The following is a 23,268-nucleotide window of genomic DNA, read 5'->3' on the forward strand; positions in this document are numbered from 1 at the left end:
AGGGCGCTATTGTGCATAGCCATTTTGCACCCAGCAGACTCAGTTGTAACTGCCAAAGGACTGTGGCCGTGGGTTCTAGTTCCAGGGACACAGCCAGGAGCTGCTCTAGGGCTTTGTGCTTCACTGTAGAGCAGCCATTGGGGGAGAAGTGGTCCCCTGTTGCTCATTCTACAGATGAAGAGAAGAGAGCAGAAGGGAATGAAGGACACTTCTTTGAATGGAAACAACCATTTCAACAGCCTGAACAAATGCAGTGCAGTTGGGATAGAGCAGTCATTATGCCTACAGACAGCAATCCGCTTCCATTCTCTTTGATTTCTTTTTCCTCTATACTTCCGCGGGGAAACAGAAGGGGGACTTCAGAATCATATCGTATGTACTATTCTTTTGGTATTTATTACTTTTGAGGTCAGAATAATTTCTCTCACTTTACAACTGAGGAAACCCTGAACTCAAATGGCAGATTACATGCCCAAGGTCACAGAGATGTTGCTGCAGTTTGAATTAGGAGCACCTCTCAAAAGCCCTGTGTTAAAGCTCAGGGCTTGAGGGGTGGTGGACTCTTTAAGAGGTGGGGGCTGGTAAAAGGAAGTCAGGACATGGGAGGTGTGCCCTTGAAAGGAATGTTGAGACCCTGATCTCTTCTTCTTTCTGTCTTGGCTTCCTGGTCCTTGGGAAGAAAGTGGCATTGTGCTGCCACATGCTCCCACTGTGATGTTTTGCTTTGCCACAGGCCCCAAATCAACAGTACAAATAACTGAGAACCGAAATCTCTGAAACCATGAGCCCAAATAAATACTGCCAGGCTGTTCATCTCTGATAGTTTGTCACAGTTGTTGTAGATGATGAATAAAAGAACTGAACTTTTGATTCATAAAATCCCAGCACATTTGTGTTAGTTTTCACCATTGTGACAGAATATCTGACATAAACAGCTTGAAAGAAAGGGTTTATTTTTGCTCATGGTTTTTGTTCATGCTGAGTTGGCTCCAGTACTGTGGGCTCAAGGAGAGACAGAACATCATGGCTTCAGGAACACATGAAAGAGAAGACTGTTCATCCTATGGTGGTCAGGAGGCAGAGAGCAGTGACAGGAAGTAGCCAGTACTAAGATGTATCCTTCAAACTCATGTTCCTGATGACATGCTTCTCATGACCTCTTACCTTCCAATAGTCAATTCAAATGTGAATCCATCAATGCAATCAATTTATAAAATCAGAGCTCTCATGATACTTCACTTCCTCAAAGCCCTCCTCTAAGCATTGCTTCCAAGAGATCATGTCTTCAACAATTGGAGGAATGCTTTACCTACATACAATAACAATAACAATAACTTTTAATGGAAATTATGTTGTGTATTTATAGATGACATTTCATATTTACAGAATTTTGAATCTTGTATTAAATATTTTTTAAACTACAGTGACTTAAAGGTAGAGGAGGTTCTTGATACAAACATTTTGAGAAATGAAATATTCACAGGCTTGATAATTATTCACAGTGGGACTTAAAGCCACTGCTGGTGATGTGATTTTGTGCAATATTCTTTACTTACACTATAAAAACGCTTCTACTCCATAAATATTATCCTTTGGTAATTTATTCTAAATGTAACATATGGATTGCTCACAGTGAAGGGATTTAACTGTTGTTTAGGAGGATTTGAAGTGTTTCTTTTTCATTCTTTTCTTTTCTGATTTAAAACATTGTCCCTGTCTCTGTCATATGTGTGGTGTGTTTGTATGCGTGTTTGTGGAGGGCAGAAGTTGATCTTGGGTGTCTTCCTAAATAACTCTCCCCCTTGTTTTTTGAGATAGGATCTCTCACTGAACCTGGAGCTCTCTGATTCAGTGAAGACTGGCTGGCTACTGAGCTCCAGGGATCTGTCTGTTTCCATTCCTCCTTTATCTCCAGCCCTACTGTACTACATTCCACTTTGACATCAGTGCCTTGAATTGATCTTCAGTCCTCGTGCCTTGTGCAGCAAACACGTTAAAGACTGAACCATTTCCAAAGCCCTTTTTGTTTAAATTCTTGTATGAGAAGGGTCTTCCTATGTGGTCTAGCTGGCCTTGAACTTCCAATCTTTGTACCTCAGCCTCCTGGGTGGTTAGATTGCCAGTATGTGCCACTATAACCTAACCTAAAATGTTGAATATTTCTTATGGGTTTTATTTACTGACTCCTCAAATATCTATCATGTTCATATACAGTAATTTTGGCAGAGGTATTGAGTTGGCAATTTGTCTCATTGATAAAACCAGGCCAATTTAATATATTATAATGAAGATGTGCAAAAAATTAAAGTTTTCCTTATTGCTTTTAATTAGGACATGCACTACTCTAGAAATTCCATTTTCATTGATTTCTGAAAGACTTACATTTGACATCTAAAGATAATGGTCTCTTTTTCTTTTAAAATGGTCCCTTTTGGACAAATTGGGTCAATTAAAAAATTTCAAATTCTCTCTCCTCCTCCTACTCCTTTCCCCTAAGACATGCTGGAAAGAGATGCTCATGATCTCTTGGGAACTCAGACATCCTAGTCTTCCTGGTCACTTTATACTCTGCCTAGAAATGCCATATTATGTTGGGTCCTGCATGGTTTCTGGGCATCCTGCTAGTGCCAGCTGGGGAATAATATCCTTCTGGAATACCAAGATCCTCTGGATCTTTCTAGACATTTCCCCTGGGCCATTGGTTCCCCCATGGGTTTCAACAAAGAGTATGCTGAAGTAGCCTCATGATGGAGAAGGTAGTGAGCATGAAGTGTAAGGAGAGGGAACCCTGAGCATAAGCACCATGTCTATGACAATGGAAGCTCAAGAATTGTAGATAATTTGCTGTTTCTGGGAGTTAGGTGATGCTGGGTGAAAATCAATGCTTCCCAAGATCTTATCAGTGTATAAATCAAGGGCTGCTGAGCCCAAATTCTGGTCCTTTAGTAAGGTTTTCTGTGAGTTTAACTCAAGTTGCAATCTGAGAAATGTGTTGGAAATAAGTGGGCAAGCCAAGAATGGTGAGTTTCTTGAGAGCTGGTGATGGAGTGAAGGAACATGTAACAGGCAATGGATGGAGTGGATCCTTCTTACTCATTGGAGGAACATTGTAAGGTGCCCCTCTGGGGCATGAAGTTGTGGTTAGAATTGACCCAAATATATATATATTATATATGCATGTTAACATATACCTTACATTATGTGATCTTCAATATGATATGTAGTATACATAATATCATTTTGTATATAAAATAACTATGACAAAGTTTAATAAATGAATTAAGCTATTTAGAGTATCAGTAATAACTAATTGCAAAATAGGACAATTATGACAACATCTGTAATAAAATTTGTGAGAATGTGCTCCCAGTCTTTCAGAAACTCTCATGCACTGGAGATCTCAACAACCTCAGCATGAAGTTCTCTTTGCTTCTCTTTAAAGCACACTTCCACCATTTTGTCCAAAGGAAGCATTTCCCAGCTTCACTTGGCGTATCTGAACTGCCAGCATCATTACTTTTGTACGCTGGGACCATTAGTAGACAAAACAGAATTACTTGAACACAAGCACTGTAATTCCATGAGTTGACCTGGTACCAGCCACGGCTACTCAGAGAGGAACAGGTCGGTAAGTGGTTCAGTTTGGAGAAATTGGACCAAGGGATGACTCAGGTCCTAGGCTGGAGGGAGTGGAAATGTGCAAGAATTCATTATGCTGATCTTAGGTAACTAAAACCATAAAAAATGAGACTACAGCTAAGTGGGGCCTGAATACATCACATGAGAGGGCTCAATAGTAGGTTTTTCCTTTTTGAGAGATTGGCAGGTAGAATAAGATGTGTATGGCTGGGGATGGGGACATTGAGAGATGAGACTTGACAATGGAACTGGGACCAAGTCAAGAAAGGTTATAGTAACCATGTTAGCCATAATCATTGTAGCCATTCATAGCTAAGAGCAATGGGACAAGTACCAGTCAGTGTTTTATACAGGCACAAAATCATACATTTATAAAATTTTTGAGACAGGGTTTCTAACTATACATCCAAGGATGAAACTGAACTTTTGATCTTCCTGCCTCAGCCCCTTACATCTGAGACTCTAGGTCAGAACCATCATACCCTTTATGTGGTACTTGGATCACACCCAGGGCTATGCACATGACAGGCAAGCACTCTACTAACTGAGGTGCATCCTTACATTTACATTTCTAATTAGAATAGGGGATTCATTACCCTGGTTCTCATGATTAGAGGGTGTACAGTCCCACGTTAGAAGTGTTTAGAATGGAAACTGCAGGAACCCAAATTTGGAAACTTCAGAACAAGAGGAACCAAGACCATGGCTCCAGTGAGAAAGTGAATGCCTGGAAGCTTCCTGGAGAGTTTCTGGTGAACTATAGTATCTGAAGTTCACAAGCATCAGGAGTAAAAAGGCTCCCGCTCAGAAGGATCTCTCTCTCTGTGTGTACAAGCTTCGTCCTACTTTATGTCACATGGGATGGTACCATTCAGAGAAGTTCCCATTTTCTCAGTTTGTTAACCTGCATGTCTGTCATCTCTAGAAACACAGACATACCTAGTAATGTGCTTGACCAGTTTTCTAGATGTTTCTCAATCCAGTCAAGTTGACAACAAAAGTTCATCTTTATAGGGAGCTGCAGAGGTTGGTCCTGTAGGTGGGAGAATGGCTAGACTCAGGGAATGGGTCGGAACATCTTTTGTTATAGTCTAGAGATTTATCAGAAGAAAAATTTAGATCCTATTCCCTCCTTAATCACTTGTTCTTCCTTCTACAAAAGCATCTAGAATCTACGTGTGCCCTAGAAAAATAAGGCAGAGTCTCTGTGTGGGTGTGCATGGTTTTCTACAACAGGGCTCCTAAAAACTTCTCAACATGACCCCCTTCCACCTGTGAATTTTTCTTTTCTTTTCTTTCTTTTTTTTTTTTTTTTTTTTTGGTTTTTCGAGACAGGGTTTCCCTGTGGCTTTGGAGGCTGTCCTGGAACTAAGCTCTTGTAGACCAGGCTGGTCTCGAACTCACAGAGATCCACCTGCCTCTGCCTCCCAAGTGCTGGGATTAAAGGCGTGCACCACCACCGCCTGGCCCCATCTGTGAATTTTTAAGTGTCCCTAGGTATAGGTATATAAAATGAAAATTGGTTCAGAAAACATCTTTAGTTAAAATGACTATTAACAATTATTTCAGAGTTTTGAGAAAAACTCATTTACAACATTTGTTCAGTATTAGCTAAATGGCAGCTACTAGATTAGACTTCAAAGAATAAAAGGATGGACTATGTTTAGCCTTCCAGCATCTCATCTTTAGATGGAGAAATAGACACAAAGTAAGTACAATAGACAAAGTAAGTACCCCTAATAAGATCTGCTAAATTCTATGTAGGAAAAAGGCTGCATGTTGGTGGATAGATGCCCAATGTTGTTATATGAAAGGGTTGGCTTGAATTTAGCTCCATCTGGTTCATTATTAGTCTAGCACATCAGAGAGATTTAATACTTCTTTCTCTGTAAAAATTTCTTGTCATTGAATGCACTGTTTGGATAATTTCTTCTTCAGGTTCAGAATAGCTTGTTTGGATTTCATCAACTACTATCTGAGCAAGAAGACAAAATGTTTATGTGTTAAGGGAAGGCATAAACAATCTCCTCAAGAATTAAAAAGCCATGTTAAAACAAACACAAATATATAAGTATCCCAATAAAGCACCTCTTTGCTTAGCCTTCTGAAATAAGCTGGCCTAGCCAGTGCGAAGGTGCAGGCTGGAAAGCAAGCCCTCACTCTTACGGCTTTAACAGGACCTGACAGTTTCTTATTTAGGCAGAGCGTGCTTCTTTGTTGACATGAAAAGTTCTGATGACACAAAGCCCTAATTATCCTCTACTCTCTGCAAGAGCTGAATCCTTAACACAATTCTGGGTGACATGTTTTCCCCTTTGTTGCTGTTGTCAGTATCCACCCACTGGTCATCATCTCAGCTCAACCTGCAAAGACAAATTCCCAAATCTTTTAACAAGACCTCTACAGCTAGCTTTGAAGCCATTATAGAACTCTTTGCCAGTGAACCACTTCAAGGAATGCTTCCAATAGCATAAAGGTGTCTATCTTAGAGATGTCAAGTTTGGGGTGCCTGGCCTCTGAAACTGGCTAATGCATTGCTTTTTTTTTTTTTTTTTGCTAGGACAAGGTAAGGACTCACTGGAATGATTAGAGCAATTATTTGTAGCTATCTGCCATGGATAATCAGCCCCAGGTCAGCTGATGGGAAGAGGTGACCTAGACCTGCCTTTTCGGGATGAACGTTGTTATCAGATGACATCGTTGCCTTCAGCATCTCCTAAGACATGCTCAAGTTTCAAACATCTTTTAGCCACGATTAACTTTCTTGGATTTATATTTCTTCCACATTTTAATAGTTCTTTGACTCAGAGGAGGTCACCTGAGGCTTACTATGATCTATTTTTCTTCTGCAATTTCTCTTTTATCCTACTTGACATATTTCCTTGCTAAGTTCCCTTGTGATACAGCAAGAGTTCTTCAGCTATGGAAAACTTGTTTTCTTTCATCCTGTCAAATCATCCCAAAGAGTAGATAAAAGCCTTTCAGTGAACCTTGGTGTTTATTACAAGCAAGGAATGAAATGTGAAAGTCATAGGAAACGGCTACTCTCTGATGCAGACGTTATAGAAGAGGAAGGCTTTGTCATTATCTACTGTGAGTCTGTCATCCTCTTCATCATGCCAATCAACAACATCTTCACTCATATTATTCTTGCTTCAGTACCACTGGGTACTCTGTGTAGGCCATGTAGTGCTCAAAATGCCATAAAAATGGGATTAGTCCTGCCTCACCGAAAGATGCAATTTAAGGCAAAGGAGCTCAACCCATGCATAAACAAAAACAAGGTATATCTTTGAGGAGAGACCATATGAGTTCAGATTACAGAAAATAGTTGATACATTTTCTTTAAACATAGTACTTTTCTTTTGTTTTTTTGAGACAGGGTTTCTCTGTGTAGCTTTGGAGCCTATCCTGGCACTTGCTCTGGAGACCAGGCTGGCCTCAAACTCACAGAGACCCACCTGCCTCTGACTCCCGAGTGCTGGGATTAAAGGCTTGCGCCACCAACGCCCAGCTTAACACAGTACTTTTTAAAATTTAATGTGAGAAGTGTGCCAGGTTTAGTGGCTCATACTTGTGATGGCTAGTTTTACATCAACTTGACATAAACTAGAGTCATTTAGGAGAAGGGAACCTCAATTGAGAAAAATGCACCCACCAGACTGGTCTTTGCTGCATTTTCTCGATTGATGTGGGAGGGCCCGGCTCACTGTAAGCCATGCTGCCTGTGGGCTGGTTTTCCTGGGTGCTATAAGAAAATGGACTAAACAAGCAATGAGGAGCTTAACTCAAGCAACGAGTAAGCGGAACTCTTCTGAGGCCTTTCCATAAGTTCTGCCTCCAGGTTCCTGGCCTGACTTCCCTCAGTGATGCAGTGTGTTGTGGAACTGTGAGTGAAACAAACCTTTTCCTCTCCAAGTTTCTTTTGATCCTGGTGTTTATCACAGCATTGTAAACCCTCATTAAGACACTTGTAAAGCTGGAATTCATGAGGCTAAGTCAGGACAATCATGGGTTCAAGGCCTGCTTGGGCTACATAACAAGTTTGAGACTAGTGAGGGGTAGATAGAGAGATCCTGACTCACAACAATAAAATATAAGCATGCAAAGGAACCTAAGGATGACCTTCCAGGCAGCCAGCTGTTTCTGTCATTTCTCATAGTTTTGGAAGTTGCTTGCTCTGCACTTCGTGTTTACTCAGGTAATATATCCTTCTCGGGTTTTTGATGTAATTCAAGACTAGGCAGATATAGTTACAGTTTTCCTTAGTCATAATAGAAAGCAAATTAGGTACAAAACTTTGGACTTGTCAAGAGAGGAGTATTTTCTCTGAATTTGCCAAATGCAAATAGACATTGTGAATTACACAAATTACATTGTGAGTGTAATTCTTACTTGATAGTTGTTCTTGTATATGGTTTCATTTGTTAATACCTTTCCTTTTTATTTAGACAATACCTGATATTTTCTCTTATTGTATATAGTTTTACTATGTTAGGTTAAAACCTTTCTTTTTTATTTAGACAAAAAGGGGGAAATGTGGAATAATCTTTTGTACTGTGAAGGTGTGTCTTTGCCAAGGCACCTTCTGATAAAGAGCTGAATGGCCAATGGCTAGGCAGGAAATGGTTACGTGGGACTTCTGGGCAGAGAGAGAGAGAGAGAGAGAGAGAGAGAGAGAGAGAGAGAGAGAGGGGGGGGAGGGAAGGAGGGAGGGAGGAGGAGGAGGACGAGGAGGAGGAGGAGGAGATGAATCTAAGTGAAGAAGAGATGCCAGAGTTCACAGAGAGGAACTAGGAGGTGAAAGATGGAAAGATGTAAAAAGCCATGAGGCAAAACGTAGATTAATATAAATGGGTTAATTTAAGTTATAAGGGCTAGTGGGACAAGCCTAAGCTGCAGGCTGAGCTTTCATAATTAATAAGTCTTTGTGTAGTTGTTTTTTTTTTTTTTTTTTTTTTTTTTTTTGGTGAGCTGGCAGCCCCAAAAACATTCATCTTCTGTTGTGATCCTTTAATACAGTTCCTCATGTTGTGGTAATCTCCAATCATGAAATTCTTCTTGTTGCTACTTTATAACTGGAATTTTGCCACTGCTATGAATTGTAATATAAATAACTGTGCTTTCTGATGGTCTTAGGCAACCCCATGGAGGGTTTGGAGGTCATTTGACCTCCAAAGGGGTTGTTACCCACAGCTCAAGAACCACTGCTACACTCTTAGAAGTAACCCTAATAAACTCAGTTATTTGACGAAGGTGGACTCATTGGAGTATTTTTTTTTTTTTTGTCTGTCAGTGCCCTCCTTATTTGGAGTGAATAGATATCCCTCTTATCCTTTATATCTCCACAGGATTACCATGCAAGAAAAAGTATAGGCTGTCTACACAAAACCAAGGTGTAATTTCACTTTATAACCACCTCTACTTGAGAGAATGAACTATGCAAAGCCAGTATTAATACTTTTCATGAGCAGTCTCTTTCTGCTCTGTCTCTTAAAGGCATCCCTTTCTAATACTGCCATATCATACTATGACCAGGATCCCAGCATAGCAACTTTTGTGCAGACACTAATCATATTCAAACCATACACCACATATACCTTAACTGGGCATTCAGAAACCCCAGGAGGATATGGTGGAAATGCACTTAAGGTGAGCTCACCTATATTCCCCGGGGAATCGCTGTGGGTGAATAAGGTCATATTTCATTTCAGATGTATGTATTTGAATTCCACATAGCTCAGAACACAGCTACTGTATTTTTTGTAATTCATAATAAAAAGAAAAATATTACAGCAACTGTGCCTTACTGTCCTTCAGTATTCTAGAAGTAACTGGAAAAAAATGTTACTGCTCTTAAAGAAGAAGAAGGAAGACTGTTCCCCTCCTCCTTGATTTAAAGGTACAGCGCAAACCTCGTCATATGTGTGGGAATGCATATTTGCGAACCAGATGTACTAAAAACAAACTACTAGAGTGGAAGGGTTATTCAATACTCCCCTTAGTCTAGCTGTTTGCTAGGTCTTGAAGACATAGAATGGAATCTCAATGTTTTGACACATTGCACTCAAAAGCTATTTGATTTAGCAGATTATGGGTTCTGCGTTTGAAAAACGACATGTTTGCTGCTGTGGTTAAAAGAAAAATCTTTGTAAAGATAATCTCATTTCAACCCAGTGGCTTTGGGACGGTGCATTCCCCCTCACTGCCACTGAGCAGCTACATCCCTCCCAGGCACACCGCCTCACTCAGTACCATCACTTGAAACAGGACTAACATCATAACATTTGTAAGTGGCAGCGTCGTACAAGCCTGCAGCGCACAAATTGAAGCTCTTCCTGGCAGGCCTAAGTGCTTCATCAAGTAGCAGAGATGTTGTGGTTTAGATGTGGTTTGTCCCCAGAGGCTCACAGGCAGAACTGGTGCTCAATGTAGAGATGAGGGTGAGAGAGAACCACTAAGAAATGAGGTCTAGTGGGTGGTGATCAGGTGACTCAGTCATGACTAGCCTCATTAAGGGATCAATGCAGGTCTCAGTAAATTAGTTCTTGAGAGAGTTATTTCTTATAAGAGTGTAAGGCTGGTTACGAACATCTGACTCCCTTTTCTTGTCTGACCACAGGACCCTTCTTGCATATACTTTTACCATATGGCTAAATCAGGGACCTTGGAAATTTCAACCATCAGAACCATGAGCCAAATTAACTTCTTTTATTTGTATTTTACCCACCTTTGGGCATTTTCTTTTTTGTAGCAACACATAAAGAACTACGACAAAGAAGAATCTTTGCTACCACTCAGAAGTATTTGGGAACTTGGGCCTCTTCTCACCAATTCTATTTTACCAGCTGTCCCAGGAGACATCCCCCTTCTTATTTTGGTAAAGGAAATAGGGAAGTCATTTTGTCTATTGGGAGATAGAAAGGACCTACATCAGACCTAGTTCAGACTATCTCAAAGGCCCCCTCTAAACTTAAAAAAACCACACAGGTAAGTGGGTGGAATCTTTCCCACTGAATCTAAGTCTAAACATGTACCTAAAACACGAGCAAGAACGGTGTGTGTGTGTGTGTGTGTGTGTGTGTGTGTGTGTGTGAGCTTCCTTCTCATTACCATCTACTTTTCATTTTTATTTCACTGCCATCACCCATTTTGATTGATTTTTTCTTAGCTTTTGAATATATAGGAGTGTTGAGCCTCTCATTTTCCCAGAATAGGTTTGCTCCTAAGTAAGCATTTCACACCTCTATTATTTTGCTTCTCTAAAATACACTGCAAGTATTTATGTAGACAAGTTTGCTTCTTTTTACAGCAGTGCAAGTACATTCTGTGGAAATACCTGACACCCTAGGAGGTAATCTTTGCTGGTTTTCAGGGTGTAACTTCTTGATTTCATAGCTTAAGGCAAAAAGATGAGCCCATTCTTTCAAAAAATGAGCTCATTCTTTCAAAAAACGAGTCCATTCTTTCCTCAGTTGCTCTAAATCCAATGGCCATATGCACTGAGAATGTGGGCTTAATTTTAGCACTTTCCTATTAAAGCTGCAGCCTGAGCCACAGTTGGATTTATCTGATAGAGGATCCGGATCCGATATATTTTTCCATTGCTCCTTTCTTTCCTAGAAAAGACCAATAACCAATTGCTTAGTGATAAGTATGCTACCTTCATAAGTCCACGCTTGAATCTCAGTTCCCATTGCAATTAATACCCAGCATGTCCATGGTAGAGGTGAGTGCTATTGACCAAGATCCCTGTGGAACCACCCACAATTCTTTCCAGAATCGTGGGCAACAAACTTACACAGAGATTGGAAATGCAAAAGTTAAATATAAATCTTCATAGAAATTTCAGTAATTTTTAATAATTTGTTCTTTTGTGGCATGCATATGTGAATGATATATATTTCCTACAGCAACAGGAATTCATTTCCCCACATCTGTAATATCTGCAGTAAGCTAAATTAAAAATGCATTTGTACTTGTACAGTTAAATGATCATATTTAATGAAATGTCAGAGATGAATCTTAGCAAGTAGCTAGGAAATTATTTTAGAGGGTACAGCATTTTATTACTTGTAGTCAGGGAAAAGCACAGTGATTAAACAAATGGTTTACTGCTCTAACGTGGTGGCTGCATAAGGATAGGAAAAGAGTGTGGATAGTGGGTAGGTCAATGCTGAATTTCTAGTCCTTTGACTGCTCTCTTTGGTGGCTCCCTCTACTCCTATGGAATCTTTTTAAACAGTATATATATATATTTTTAATTTATGTGTCTGTGTTTTAACATGCATAAATATACATGCACCACATGAATGCCAATGCCCACAGGGGATAGAAGACAGTGCCAGATACCCTACAACAGCAGTTACAGGCAGTTTTGAGCTGCCATGTCAGTGGTGGGAACTGACATGCAAGAGCAGTAAGTATTGAGACATCTCACTCGTCCCTCCTGGAATCTTGAGTCAGCAGCTCACAGTAAGAGGGAAGTAAGCTGTTATGAACTGGGCATGTTGCAGGTGGATCACTCATATTAGGTCTACCATCAAGTTTGCATTCGTCAGTTTTCCATTTACTGTAGCAAATGCCTAAGGATGAATAAGGAAAAGGCATTCATTTACCTTGGATTTGGGAAGCTAAAAGTCCAAGTTAGGCAACTCCATCTATTTGCTTTGATTTTGGCCAAAGCTTTAAGACATCATCATCACCAGAGTACCAGTGAGTGAGGTTGTGAAAAGAAGCCAGAGAAAGATCCCAGGAGTCAGACCTGCTCTTTTGTTTTCCAAAGTAAACATCTATTGAAAAGATTTGTGTGTGTGTGTGTGTGTGTGTGTGTGTGTGTGTGTGTATGCTCACATGCACATGCATAAGTGTGAGTGTATGTCACATGCGTGTGCATACCCTTGGAGACTAGAATAGGGTGTTGGAGTCATTGGAAATGGATTTATAGGTGGTGGTGAGCCATCTGACTGCTTGGAACAAAACCCAGATCCTCTTGAAGAGCAGTAGGCCTTCTTAACTGCTGAGCCGTCTTTCCAGCCCCTGACCTGTTCTCTCATCACAACTTGCTCTTGTAGTTTGTTTCAGTGTCAGTGCCCCCAAAACCCTCATTATTCTGAACCTAGCCCTACCTCGTAGAGGTTCTACCGAGTCTCAGCATTCCACATAGAGGGAAAGACTTGCAACCCAAGTCCACTCTAGTCATATCCAACCCAGGCCTTTCCAAAGCATAGACAGATGGATTAAGCAAGAGACTCAGGTCAATTGGATAGGAATAGTGTCTTAGTTACTTTTCTATTGCTGAGATGAGACACCATGGCCAAAGCAACTTATAGAAAAGAGATTTTATTATTTATTATCATTTGGGGCTTACAGTTTCAGAGGGTTTTACCATGATGGCATGGCAGGGAGCAAGGCAGCAGACAGGTAGGCATGGCACTGGTGCAGTAGCTGAGAGCTTACATATTGATCCATAAGTATGAGTCAGAGAGTTAACTGGAGATAGTGTGGGATTTTGAAACCTTAAAGAACATCTGAGTGACACACTTCTTCCAACAAGGCCACATCTCCTAATCCTTCCTAAACAGTTCCACCAACTCCCTAGTTCAAATATATGAACCTGTGTGTGTGTGTGTGTGTGTGTGTGTGTGTGTGTGTGTGTGTGTGTGTGTGTATTCTTATTCAAATCACTACAAATAGGAAATAGTTTGTCAAAGAAGGAAGGACTATTTAGGTCAGCCACAATTCTTCACCCATCACAAGCATTTGGGGTTGGTTTCAAATAAACTAATGCAGAGGAAAGATAGGAAATTTGGAACTGTGTTGTAGGTAAGCACAGGGTGAATGAAGACAGGCAGTAGTAGTCAAAGAAGGAGCAGAGAGAGAGAAGAGGATCGAGAGGACAAGAGAGAGTCTGGAGGGAGAGTACTGGTCAGCTGAAAGGACACTGTGACTGTCGGGTGAACAGTGTGACCTCAATTTGTCATTAGTACAGTACCACATCCTACACAAATACCACAGTGCAATTTGATGGTAGGGCCATCCAAAAATAAGAATAAGAATGACCAACTGATTTAGTTAGTGTGATGACTTGAACTATGGTCTCTATAGAAGCCCTTGGAAGTCTCAGCCCTTTGTACCTTGCACTGTGCCCTTATTTGGAAATGGAGTCATTACAGATATAATTAGCTAAGAAGAGTTTATACCTGAGCCGGGTGGGATCTTTATGCAGTATGCCTAGTGTCTTCATCCAATAGTGTGTGATCTGCAGGGAGAGGGCCATATGGCAACAGATGTGGAGCTTAGAGGGACACAGTTGGAAACCAGAGAGGCCTTGAGTGTCATTGGCATTTCCAGAGGCTCAAAGGGACAAGGAAGGATTCTTTCTGGAGCCGTCAAAGACCATATATCCCTGAAGACATCATGATGTCAGATGCCCCAAGAATCGTGAATCAGGAAGTTTCTATTGCTTTTAAGATAATCTGGTTTGTGGAGCTCTATTATTGTAGCTCTAGAAATTCAAGTACTATTAGAAGTGGCAGAACTAGTAAGTCATCTTTCAATGTATTATTGACTTAAATTTTTTACTGATACCTGGAATTAGAGTGGGATTATTGAGGCACAATTAAAGGGGCTACTGGAACACAGAAATGAAAAGGATAAATATTTGAAAGTCAATGATAAAGAAATTAGGAATTTGTATTCACATTTAAATATAATTTCTATTTACTTTTGTTATTTAAAATTGTGTGTGTGTGTGTGTGTGTGTGTGTGTGTGTGTGTGTGTGTGTAGGGATGTATATGAACATGAGTGTAGACACTGCTGGAAATCAAAGTTGTGTCCTATGGAAGATCAGTTTGCACTTTTAATCTCTCTCTCTCTCTCTCTCTCTCTCTCTCTCTCTCTCTTGTGTGTGTGTGTGTGTGTGTGTGTGTGTGTGTGTGTGTGTGTGTTCATGTGTGTGTGATTTTTAGAGACTCAGGATTTCTCTGTGGAATAGTCCTGGCTGTCCTGGAACTCACTTTGTAGACCAGGCTGGCCTCGAACTCAGAGATCCACCTGCCTCTGCCTCTCAAGTGCTGAGATTAAAGGCATGCATTACCACTGCCTGGCAAAAGTTATAGTTGATAAAAAACTTTTTTGTATGTCTGTATGTTTGTATGTTCATGTGTATGCGGATAGAGTGTAAGCATGTGTTAAACTTATGTGTTGTTTCTCAGGATGACCTCATTTTATTTTTGAGGCTCTTCCATTGTCCTGGAACTCACGGATTTGTCTAGGCTGGCTGACTAGTGAGCCCAAAGAACCACCCATTTCTTCTTCTTCCTTGTGGGATTACAAGTGCATGGTATCTTTCCCTGGTTTTTATGTGGGTTCTTGGATAGAACTCAGGTCCTTATGCTTGCATGGCAAGCATATTACCAACTGAATCATCTTCTGATATCTGCTATATTCAAGTTGTTACAGGTAGAAAGCCCAAATGCATGATATTAGTTAAGGCCAGTTTATGTAGGTCAAATTCATTTTTCTCTAGGTAAAGCTCAGATTGCATATGGATAACAAAAAGACCACATCAGAGCTCAGTTATGCACTGTTCAAATCTATAATCTACATTTAAAAAAAAAAAGACAAGCAACACTAATCCCAGTAGGGAAAGGGATTAGATTCTCTGGCCTTTGCCACATGACAGTAAACGACAGCATAATAAATAAAGCAAAGATGATTTCTGACTCCTGTTTCTCACATCGTCTCCCGGAGGCGCTTTGCTTTTGTTACAAGTATATTAAGTACAGGTCTGATTGTTTCCTAGGGAGAGATGACAGGAGGCATACTCTGTAGCAGGGAGCTGCTAGCATGTGTCTGGTGGTTAATATTTATTGGGTACTCGCACTTCTAAAGCCAGGGAGCGATCGATAGTAGAATAGGGGAGATCGAGATTGGAACAGCATTTCACATATTTAATGCATATTAGCTCTCAGCTGCTTAAAGGTATCAAGGAGGGTTTGACCTGTGATGATGACTGCTAGCTGCTCCATGCTCTGGAAAGATAAGTGTCACTCTAGGCCTTATAGGCTGTGGATTCCAAGAGGGAAGATGAATAAAGATGCAAACAATCTAAGAAAACATGTGGATTTGTGCTGTTGAAAAAAATGTTGATTCTTTTTAAAAACATTAAAGCATTTTTAAAACATTTACTCTCTCTCTCTCTCTCTCTCTCTCTCTCTCTCTCTCTCTCTCTGTGTGTGTGTGTGTGTGTGTGTGTGTGTGTGTGTGTGTGTGTGTGCCAGCTACAGTGCATGTGTAGGGGTCAAAGAACAGCTTGTCAGGAGTCTGTTCTTTCCTTCAACTTGGCAGTTTCTGTGGATCAAAAAAATAGGATATCAGGCTTGGTAGCAAGTATTTTGACTTGACCTGCCAAGCCATCTCTCTGGCCCTTTTTATTGACTCTTATTTTGTATGCATTTCTATGATTTTGAACTCATGTGTAGATTCATGTGCCCACTGCCACAGCACAGGGAACATAGCTTCAGACGCCCCCCCCCAGCTCCCACCTGCTACTCTTTCCTGGCCACATTCTGAATAATTTGACACTGTCTTCGAAGGGAGGCCTGGTAATATTGATATCTTACTTTTTGGGACCTAAGATATGCTTCTATCGAGTAAATATTCTGCAAATTCATTCTGATTTTAATAATTCACAGCTATTTGCTATTGAGTTTTAGAATCTCTGACTTCAGGTCAACAGTCTAATAAAATGTTTGAGCAAAAGAGGAAAATATGGAGATAAGGTTACTGTTTGAACAGATTTAGATGCAAATCACAGGCAGCCAGAAGCGGTACACATAAGCATGCCACACACTCATCTTTCAAGGGATGCTTAATCTTTGTAACATGAAATTTCTTCTGTAGCTGCATTTTTACAATTGATGTTGATAATTTGAATGGGGTTCAGATATTTTAAGTCTGATTTTTTCAATGTCTTCTCTTATTTCAGCCATTTTCAAGTGTACATTTTAGTGACAGTGAGTATGTCCAGGTTGTACAGCTGTCACCATCATCCATCTGCAGGTCTTTTCTGTCTTCCTCTACTAAAACTGTGCCCATTCAATATGGATTCCACATTCTGCTTCCTCCCCAAATCCTGGCCACCACTCTTTGACTACTGCAGACACTCATGTGACAGTCATGCAGTGTTTGCTCAGTGTTTGTGACAGGTTGATATCATTTTCATAAGGACCTTTCTCATATTTTTTAACATGTGATTTCTTCTTTGTTCAACCCTGAATCATATTCTGTTGCATATATATTCCTCATTTTGGTGCATTCCCTATTAACGTGTTATTAGGCACAGGTTGTGAATAATGCCCAGGAATATGGGTATACAAGTATTTGCCTAACACCCTACTTTTTATTCCTTCAGGAAACACACCCAGAAGTGGGGTTGTTGGCTTACCGAATAATAGAATTTATTTTTTTCAAGTACACGATTGTACAATTTACAGAATGGTTTACTTGTACCATTGTGTATGTCTACTAGCAGGGCACAGCGGTTCAGTTTCTCCACATTGCACCAACAATGGCTGTTCTTATTGCTATTGTTGATTTTTAAGTGTAACTATTCAGGGGCTAAAGAGATGGATCAGTGAATTAAGATATTTACCACCAAGCCTTATCAATTGAGTTTGATCTCTGGGTCCTACATGATGGAAGGAGAAGCCCCAATTCCCACCACTTGTCCCCTGAGATCCACACAGGGCATTGCCTTCCCCATCCCACTCCCACAAAACAAACAAACATAAAAGAAAAAAATCCAAATGGATAGAAAGTGGTATGCTGCTGTGTTCTGGGTCTGCATTTCCTTAAAGCCCAATGATGACTGGCACCCTTTCATGTGCTTGTTGGACATTTTGCCCATGTTTTGTTTTGGAGAAATGTAAAGTCCAGGGAAGATGTTGGTAGCTTAGTAGATTTATAGGCTCACCAGAGAACCCATCAGATCCAGGCTTTGTCATACCTCCATGGAAGATTTTGATTATCAACTCAATTTTTTTACTAATATGAGATTTTGATTGTTTCTAGGAATTTTCATACTTCCTCTAGTTTGTCCAGTTTACTGTCAAAGACTTTTTTTTGAGACAGGGCTTCTCTGTGTACCTCTGGAGCCTGTCCTGGAACTCACTCTGTAGACCAGGCTGGCCTCAAACTCACAGAGATTTACCTGCCTCTGCCTCCCGAGTGCTGGGATTAAAGGCATGCACCGCCACCACCCAGCAAAACTTGTTCTTAGACCTCTCATAATTATTTTTAAATTTCTGATTTGAGGTCTTTCATTTTAGTTAAGATATATCTGGTTATAACTTTGCTTCTAGTTATTGCTTTCAATGGATAACATGTTTTCATTTTTATTTATCTCAAGACAGTTTGTGTTTTCCTTGCCATTTCTATTTTTGGCTCATTGTTTGTGTAAGAGTATTTCTTCAGTTTCCTCCCATGTTTAATGCCTTTAGCTTTTCTCCTTGTGCTGCTCTCCTGAGTTGTCCCACAGAAACTAGAAAAGACACTCTGAATGAGTCCATTGTTTTCACTTTCTTCTGAGGGAGTTTTCATGCAGCCTTGGCTGGCCTCAAACTCTCTGGTAGCAGAGGATGACTTTAATCCTGATCCTTTCTCCTCCACATCCAAGGTGCTGGGAAACACACGCATGGCTCCATCTTCACATAGTTCCCACACATGCTTACATTCCAGGAGTGGCCTATACTAATGAAGTTCTCATATGCACATGGCAAAGTGTATACTCTGCTGTTGTTGGGTGGGGTGTTCTGTGTACATACATGAAGGGCTGCTCATGTCAGTATTTTCCCGTTAGTCTTCTACCTGGCTATACTATTTATATTGAATATGGCCCGTGGAAGACTCCCATTAGTATTGCAGTGTTGACTATCGCTCAGATCTATTGATGTTTTGTTTGTATAATTTAGAGTACTAGCATTTGATGCTTAAAATTTACAGTTCATATTCTGGATTAGCTAGATTTTAGTTGTTATATGATGCTTTTCCTTGTGTCGTGAAACTTGGGACTAAAAGTTTACTTTGGCATTAGGATTGCCACCTCTCATCTCATTATTTGTAATCGGACTATTTCAGCTTAGCATTTAGGTTTTTTAAAGAGAAAAAACCATCTAAGTCCTTTATTTATTTACTTTTTTGTGCATTAACCATGAATTCAGAGGGAATGGGCTCCTTTCTATTAGGTCTCAGAAAGCATGATTCTCTGGGTGCTGCAGGGTTCACTTCAGTTGAATCCAGTTGTGTTTGCTTTGGCGTCCATTTTTTTTTCTGGCCATTTTTCCTTCATCCATTTTAGTAAGGGCTCTTAGAAACTTAACAGTCCACACATCAGTTCTCCTGGCAAGAACTTAACTTGCCCTTAACAGGCTTGTTTTATAATCACACCCATAGCATGCTGAGTGGTGGTATAGAGTCTTCCAGTTTTGCCATGGTAAAATACTTATGAGATATTCCTTTCTGAACAGTTCCCATTCCCTTGATGTCAACAATATCACCCTTCTTTCAGATTTGTGTGTGCACGGCCAAAGCGACAATTCCCTGTTTCCCAAAAGGCCTAGACAGGGTATAAAGGTACCTCTCCTCATTCTCTCTGTGTTTGTCATTTTGGCGAGTTACTGGAAGATGGCCACACATTCACTTTTAAACTGTACATGTCTTTAAATCTTTAGCAACTCTCTTGTAAAAAATTTACATTGTATTCTATTTTACTTAATCCAATCTACTAATTTACAAATCTCTCTCTCTCTCTCTCTCTCTCTCTCTCTCTCTCTCTCTCTCTCTCTCTCTGTGTGTGTGTGCTGACTAGCCATGGAAAAATTTACTTTAGCCTATAGACATTAAACAGCCCCCTTACCTCACTGTCTTCCTTAGTGTTTAGATGATTTAATTTTAGCAACACATTTAATCCTCTTACCATTGCCTCTTGTGTATATTGTTTAGATATGCCATGTATCAATTCCACAGACATCACACTGTGGCATTCTAAGGTTATCACAAGCTATTTCAGACTGATGCCCCCTTGACTTCAGGTGCATGCAGATCTCTACCCCTTTACAGCCCCATCTACTTCACATGATTAATGTCACCAGTGACAACTTTACAGAATATATTTATTAGCATAGATTTAAAGTTGTGTTATGACCCATGAGGAAAGTAAGAATTATTATAAAGATTAGAACAGTATAAATTTTAAAATGATTTGTTCAGTATTTTCATTTATCAGAGAACTTTTTTATTTTGCTCTTTTTTTTTTTTGGTGTTTTGAGACAGGGTTTCTCTGTGTAGCTTTGGAGCCTATCCTGACACTCGCTCTGGAGACCAGGCTGGCCTCGAACTCACAGAGATCCGCCTGCCTCTCGAGTGCTGGAATTAAAGGTGTGTGCCACCAACGCCTGGCTTATTTTGCTCTTTCATTTCATCTTGATGGACTACTTCATAGTCCTTCTTGTAGTTTCTGGTGATAAAAAAAATGTCCTCAGTGATTGTTTGTCTGGGAAGGTAGTGATTGTGCCCTCATCTCTGAGGGATCATTTTGTCACACACATTTTAATTAGACTTTTCAGTGGCCAGTCACTTGCTGTTGCTGCTGCCTCTGACCTGTCAGGGTCTCTATCAGAGTCATTGCCAATGATTTTGTTGGAGTTCTTCTAGACATGGCGGTGAGTCAATTGCCCCTACTGTTCTCTTGCCAGTGTCTATAGTTAGTTATGACATATGTTGGCACAAGTCTGAGTTTATCCTACTTGGAGTTTGTTGACTTTCTTAGACTTTTAGATTTGTCTTTCCTCACATGTGGGAGGTTTTCAGCTATCCTCAGCAATATCTCTTTTCCTTCTTCCCTTTGGATTTATTTTCTTTCTACTCTTCTGGAAGTCCATTTGGCTCTGTTCATTTTTCTTCCTCAAATTTGACATTTTTCTCAGAACTCATTTTCTAGTTTTCTGGACCTTTCTCTTGCCTGTTTGAGCTTTGCTTAGAATCTCTCTATCAAGACTTCCAAATTAGTTATTTTATTTTTCAGCTCCATTTTCTTTTGTATTTCTATCTCTGTTGATCATCTCACCCTATTCATATTAATGAACCATTTCTTTATTTCCTTTAGTTCTTTCTGAGCATGTTTTCCTTTACTGCTTGAATGGCCTTAATGCAGTTGGTTTTAATTTTTTCTTCTCGTTAGACAAATGCCTGTGTTTCTTCAGGGATGGCTTATTTTTTTCTGTTGAATGGTTCATGTTTCTCTGTGTCTTTGCATGCCTTGGGATGTTCTGTTGAAAGCTGGACATTTAAGAAAAAATAGCTACCTCTTGGTTTTTATGAGCTGGTAAGAAAGACCTGTCTTGGATAGAGTGGAGTATTGGGAACTTTGGGGTCAGCCAGGGATAAGGCATGAGGTTTTCTAAAATTCTTTCTAGGCGTATATTCTGTCTGGGCTGTGTGTATTATTTATTTATTTATTTATTTATTTATTTATTTATTTATTTATTAAAAAAACCTATATCCATAACTGCTTTTCCGTATCTTTTTTTTATTGCTTAGTGGTTTATTCTCCTCTGTAGGCTCCATAAGCAGGTGGAATGGAACACGCCTCCTACTCTTTTTACCCCTTCTGCAACCAAAGCATTATACTCCTTCACCACCTGCTCTGTCTGGAGGACCCGCACATCAATGCCTGTTTCTGGAGGTACTCCACAGTGGATGGAGGCACCTTCAAAGCCTCGCTCATTCCTCTGTCGATCACCAGAGTCTGCACACCCTTTCTGCACACCCTTCTCAGCGACTTCCTTTACACCTGCAGGCTGCACCCCAGGGGATGCTCAGTTCCTGTTTCTCTCCAATCCCCAGCCAGACTGCCTCCTGGCCATACTTTGCAATCCTTATGGGTTAAGGTAGAGCCTTGCACTTTCATTTGTCCCCAAGAAAGGGAAGCAATTGTAGGGGAAGCCATAAGTAACTGAGCTGAAATCAGATTGCAGCGGACAGGGAGATGAATGGCGAGTTAAACGTACAGAGTTCCTGCATCTCAGGCCGATGCAGGCAGGAGGAAAGGCTGGGGGAATAAAACAAGAGATGGAAAGTGGGTCATCATTTAGGGTTCTAGGATCCCCGTACCCCTGGCGGCAGAGGTTCCGGGGTGAGCCTAAACCAACGTTGGGCGCCAAAGATGTTAGGTTTTTGCTTAAATTAGAAAATGAAGAAGGAAGGGCGCAGGATGAGACATGAGACTAAGAGACATATTAACCAGTTTATTATAGGCCCTGCAGAGTAGAGAGAGTAAGAGAGAAGAGAAACAGTGTTAATTGCTGACTGCCATGGAGACAGGAGGCAGAGAGAGGCAGAGAGAGACCAAAGAAAAGGCAGAGAGAGAGAGAGAAAGAGAAGAGCCAGAGAAGCTGCTTTTCAATATCTTAACATCTAGAAACATCTAGAACATTGGTTCTCAACCAGTGGGTCATGACCCCATTGAGTGTTACGTATCTGATGTCCTGCATATCAGATATTTACATTATGATTCATAACAGTAGCAAAATTATAGTTATGAAGTAGCAATGAAATAATTTTATGGTTGAAGGTCATTAAGACATGAGAAAACATGACCCTGTGTTAAGCAGCATTAAGGAGGTTGAGAACCACTGCTTTGCAGTCTCAGGCTTGGGGCTCAGATGTGTTCTTATATTCCTTTGCTGGTCGATTTCATTTTCCACATATGTGTGGGCCTATAATTTCCCTACAGTTTCCAAACACTGAATATTCACAGTTGCGTTCTGTTCTTTCTCCTGGCATGCATTATGCAACATGCTATCCTTTCAGTTTTATCTCTGGTCCAGGTGGGGACCTTAGGGCAGCCCACAGACCCTGCACAGTGCTGCAGTTAAGTTCACTTTGCTCCTTGGTGCCAAACATGAAGCTCCACACTGTGAATGTTGGAGGTGCCTTTCTTCTGTGACAGCTGGAATTAGATGCTGTTTCACTTTCACAATCTTTATTCATTTAAAGAGGCATTGTTTTTCATTTGTAACTTTGAAAAATTTACATTGAGTATTTTTAACGTATTAAAGTTTTTTTTTTACATTAAAGCAAAACTTAAAGGATTAATAGATAATTGGGAAACTAGGTACTTTAGTTGTGTTTAATATGCCATTTGTAGGACCCCAAACAAATTAAAAGAAGAAAAATGCAGACAATTCACCAGTGTGTACAAAGACAGGTGATATTTTGACACGTTTTCCACCACTGAATTAATGAAATTACTGGTTACTTTGATTTCTCATACGTGAAGTCCCAGAGCTGTCAAATGCTAGAAAGTGACATAATTAAATTAATTTGCTTTTCTCCACAGAAAATGAGAAACTATGAAGTGTTTGGAATAGTGAAGGCAGCGTTAAAACCCGTCCTAAATTTTCTGGTAAACACGTGTGGGTTCTCCTATGTATATAAAATACAATGGAAAACAGAGTTTCTGGTTTCATTCAGATAACTTAAACTTCTTATTTGCTAATTTGTCATTGACAATTCACAGAAAATTATTTTACAAATAAATATAATTCATTATTGATTCAGGCACT

General features: G+C 40.2%; 1 pseudogene; it reads right to left on the reverse strand.

The window, feature by feature from the left end:
- Positions 1-21,237: 21,237 nt before the first annotated feature.
- LOC100768813 lies at positions 21,238-21,650 on the reverse strand (annotated as a pseudogene).
- Positions 21,651-23,268: the final 1,618 nt, after the last annotated feature.

The sequence above is a fragment of the Cricetulus griseus genome, chromosome 3 (genome assembly GCF_003668045.3).
Source record: "Cricetulus griseus strain 17A/GY chromosome 3, alternate assembly CriGri-PICRH-1.0, whole genome shotgun sequence".
NCBI classification, from domain to species: Eukaryota; Metazoa; Chordata; class Mammalia; order Rodentia; family Cricetidae; genus Cricetulus; species Cricetulus griseus.